At 46.5% G+C, this 4,740-nt stretch overlaps 1 long non-coding RNA gene across 1 annotated transcript; it reads right to left on the bottom strand.

The window, feature by feature from the left end:
* Window positions 1-406: 406 nt before the first annotated feature.
* Window positions 407-4,035, bottom strand: LOC136551309 (uncharacterized). The gene is made up of 3 exons (XR_010782527.1): window positions 3,962-4,035; window positions 608-680; window positions 407-492 (listed from the first exon to the last, which is right to left on the bottom strand). It is a non-coding gene; the product is annotated as an uncharacterized lncRNA (long non-coding RNA).
* Between the last annotated feature and the right edge of the window lie 705 nt (window positions 4,036-4,740).

Below are 4,740 nucleotides of genomic sequence, written 5' to 3'. Positions count from 1 at the left end.
GAGAACCATACCTAACATGTGGAGGACGTAGGCCCGATAGTAGTATGTCACTGGTCTCGGCGTCTACGTTGGGTGGGCACTCCCGAAACTGCTGACGAAGCCACCTCAGGGACACCCCACTGCTGCGCCGTTTCTTGCCAGCCTCAACTGCCGCTAGGGGCCTGTCCCAAGAAGTGCTCAACCCGCTGCTGCCATCCTTCAGACTCCGTGTCTCCTGTCACTGGGAATCCTTGGATTTTGACTCCAAGGATCATGGCAACGTCCTCGAGAGTGACCGTCATCTCCCCGCATGGTAGGTGAAAGCTGTGTGTCTCTAGACGCCATCCGATCTATCAACGCCGTCAGCGCCGCTGGGTTGAAAGGTGGCGTGCCTCGATGACATACACGAGCAACAGTAGCAAGGTTCGCCAGCTTTAGGAGGGGCGTGTACCTCTCGTCGTAGACCATGGTCATAGAGGCCTCATGTGTCATTGGCCTCAGCACATTCAAAACCTGCAAAAAAAAGACAAGCATGAAAAAGTATTAGTTCATGTCACTTTATAAAGAGCATGGACTATAGAGCAAAATATGAACAATGCAATGTTTTCATATGAATTGTTGAATATACCTCTCCGTTCTCGATCCTCCGAGCCCGGTGGTGCTCATCGAACCTTGGATCAAGAAGGGGGAACCGATCCATCCTGCAACAAAAGCAATGCCAAACCATTAGTATAAGTTAAAGCATGTGTATGTGGTACAAAGTAACATAAAAATAAAAAAAACAAAAGTAAACCAATGTACCATTACACAAAGCAATTCTAGTAGCTAGCTTGGTGGATACCTGTTGTCTAAGTAGTTCAGGACATTTTCTCTTATTGTGGCCCGGCTTATGGCAACCAGAGCAACGACTCTTTTGGGTGTCCTCTACAAAATGTCTCCCAACCTTACTCGTGGTTGATCTACCTTTCGTGGCTCGGTCCATGTCCATCCTGAACCGCTTCCGCCGCCTAGGTCCTCTACTCTTCCAGAGTAAACCAAGATCAGCCACATACTTGGGGCCATCATAAGTAGGCCATTGACTCTCGTCAAGAAATGGCTCGAACTGAGGATTCCAGGTGCTCATTAGGTTCCTCAAAGAGAACTCCGCGGCCATACGGGGAGGGACCTCAGGGTCAACATGTCTAAGGCGACAGGCTGTAATCATGTGGGAGCAAGGCCTATGGTATATGATCGGTTTTCCACACGTACACTTGTTCTCATTGATCACTACTTTATGTTTTCGAGCACCCCGGTCTTCACCACCAATGTTAGTTCCTGCCACCCTCTAGAATCTCATATCCATGGTTGATCGGATCGAAACATGAACCCTTCTGTCGTTTAGACTTTTTCTTTGAGAAAGCTAGTTCCTGAGATGCTAAAAGTGGCCAAGCTTTGCCTGCTGTCCATAGAGACCTCGCATGCTTCTTCCTCGAAACGAACCAAGAATTCAACTTGTAGAAGGTGAATGAGGCAATAGCAGTCACAGGCAGACCACGACAACCTCTTAGAAGGCTGTTGAACATCTCTGCCATGTTACTAGTCATGAAGCCCCATCTCCAACCACCCGTGTCATATGCAAGTGACCACTTATCCTTCGACGCCATCAACTCGCTCAAGAATTGCCTGCCATCAACATTTGTGGCTAACTTCAGGGCATCTAACTTGTCTTTGAATAATTGAACCTCTTGCTGCCTGCAAACCTCCTCAAATAATTTGAAGTTGTCCTTTGTGTGATCACGCCTTATAAGATTCTGAGCAAGGTGTCTGGTGCACCACCGGTGATGTATTTGGCCATAACCAGGAATCTCTTGTTCTACGGCATTCAGAATGCCAGCATGCCTATCGGATATCACACAAACATCACGTCCCAGACCAATTACCACTTGTCTTACTAGCCTGAGAAACCAACACCAACTATCCGTGTCCTCCTTCCGAACAATCGCAAAGGCCAATGGCACAAGCTGGTCCTCTGCATCTGTCCCAATACAAATAAGCATTGTGCCTTCAAATTTCCCTGTAAGAAAGGTCCCGTCAATTGAGACGACGGGCCTGCAATGCTTGAATGCTTCGATGCTCTGCCCGAACGCCCAAAACGCCCTTCCAAATACCTGGCTACCATTCCTTGTTTCACCCTCCTTAGGTAAATACTCGAAGTGCATCCCAGGATTTACAGCCCTCATTGCGTTCAACATTACAGGGAGGCGCTCATAAGCTTCTTCCCAATTTCCAAATATTATTTCCAGTGCACGCTGCTTTGCCCTCCATGCTTTCCCATACTTGACATAGTAATTGTACCATTGGAAGATGATCTCAACCAACGCAGACACCATAATGGTTGGCATATGCTTCACCACTGGGCATAATTGCCTTGCAATGAACCTAGAATTGAGCTGCAGATGGTTCTCTTCTGCCTCAGCAGTGGCACAAACATGTGGTTGCTTCACTGAGGTAATCTTCCATTTGCCTGCCTTCGTCTTCCTAGCACATACTCTCCAACCACACTGTTGTTCTTCACAAGCAACAGTGTACCTCTTCTCCTTGAATGAATTGATGACCCTAAAAGGTCGGTTGTGTACAATGGAGTACTCTTGCAACCATGATTTCAACTCATCCATGGTAGCAAACAATATGCCCTTCCGTATGATGAGGCAACCGCTAACATCAGGCACAGTTGTATCACTTGGCCCACCATCAGCTACTGCCCTATGACCATGGCTAAGGTCCTCGAAATCACCAACTAGTGGATCTCTCCAAGGCAAGACCCTAGACAATATCTCTATTTCCCTAAAATTCAGACGACCAACAGGGCGATCGTCATCAGAGTCTTCGGCTATCTCCTCTATGAAGGACTCATCATCTCCAGCTATCTCCATGTCAAAACGGTTCGTAGCCCTAGCATCACCAAAGTCTTCTTCACTACTAAGATCATCTTCGTCGCTAAGCTCATCCTCAATAGAAAAGTCTCCGCTAGCGTCAGTCAAACCTTCTTCTGCATCAACAATTACATAATCATCATCCTCTTCATCACTATCATGATTGCCCTCACCATCGGCAACTGGATTCTCTTCCTCATCTCCACCGTAGCCTAGTTGTGTGACAAGTATTTCTTCTTCAGGACAAAGGACCATAACCTATGTGAGCGGGGGAAGATGGCCATGCTTCGAAGTTATCATTTCCTAAGCCGGACTCCTTACTTACTACTAAATCCAAAGATCGCACTTCTGAGGCCAATACAACTGCCTTGTAATCATTCCATTCAGTCTCGCTTGTAATTTTGAGCAACCGCTTGATCCGAGGACCATTCGATGACCCAACATCTATGACACCTTCAAACTGAACATGCACGTCTCCTTCATTCCAGCCTAACTTAACCTTCACTCGCTCCACTAACTGGGTCAAAGATGGTGTTTCAGAAAAAATCAACAACTCCTCACACATGTCCAGAAATTCCAAACTATCATCTCTTGTCCTAACAATACGGCCTCCATGATGCAACCTCACTAATTTATCCATCTACAGCCATCACACAACAAGTAGTGTCACATATGAATATATTTCAATCCAATAAGTAGAAACTAAAATATATCATTTCATCGTTTTTCAACCCCAACAACATAATCATTTCTAGTCATAACAAATTAAATGTAATGACCAACAAATAAATAAAATACATAGTAACCCTAATGACCAACAAATAACTAACCCTAATGACACCTACAATAAACAAATAACCCTAATGACCAAAATAACTAGAAACCAAACTAACCTAACATGTTCATCACATAAAACAGTTAAACAACAATGCACTCAATCATCCTAAGCCATACATTTTGCAAATGTAAACACAAATATACCAAATCACCAAACAACCATGATTCCACATGATTAGGGACAATGTAAGCACATCTACGCGGATAGAATGGAGGAGGGGAGGGACCATTACCTCGAGGAAGCTTCGGGAGCCGAGATCGTGGCACCGGGGGTCGATTTTGGAGGTTAGGGTTTGCTGGCGGCGCGGGGGAGAAGAGAAAGAGAGGGAGGCCGGCGGTTTCAGAATGAAGGGAGGAAGAAGAAGGGGCCTCGGCGCGGCCTAAAGGGTCCAAACCTCGGCGTTGAGTCGGGCCACGCTGAGGTCTGGAGGCTCGGCGTTAAGTGACCCAACGCCGAGCTTCTGGGCCACCGTGCTTTGTTGGGCCGCCTGGGCCGCGCTCCGGATAGGGCCAGTAGCTCGGCGCGCAGTCCAACCGCGCCTAGGTTGGGGACTTGGCGTTGGCTGACACGACGCCGACGTCTCGGACCCACGCACCAACATGTCGACGACGACCCCGTCGTCCGTGACGTGGCAATACCTCGACGTCGAGTGACACGACGCCGAGCCTCATATCTCGGCGTCATGTGCTAAGACGCCTAAAAATGGTCTATTTTCAGAAAATGTTTTGCCGTTGGTATTTTTCTAAAAATATTTTCAAAAGAGACCAAAATACGAAAATTTCACTTTGAACCAGCTGGTACTGGTTGTGGTAGCAAAAACATATTATATATATAGCTAGTGAAGAGAAGAACACACACGTGCGTGAGCATGAGCGTGAGCTGGTTTCCATGGTGGCCAAGTAGAAGTAGCGAGCTACGACTAGTAATCGTTTGCTCGTATATGATTATGGACTATAAGTTGAAATAATATTTTTCTTTTACACTAAACTAAACAGTAGTAAATAATCAACG

This window comes from Miscanthus floridulus, chromosome 4 (assembly GCF_019320115.1).
Source record: "Miscanthus floridulus cultivar M001 chromosome 4, ASM1932011v1, whole genome shotgun sequence".
Lineage (NCBI taxonomy): Eukaryota > Viridiplantae > Streptophyta > Magnoliopsida > Poales > Poaceae > Miscanthus > Miscanthus floridulus.
Note: the sequence above shows the minus strand (reverse complement) of the source record. Positions and strands in the feature narration are given on the sequence as shown.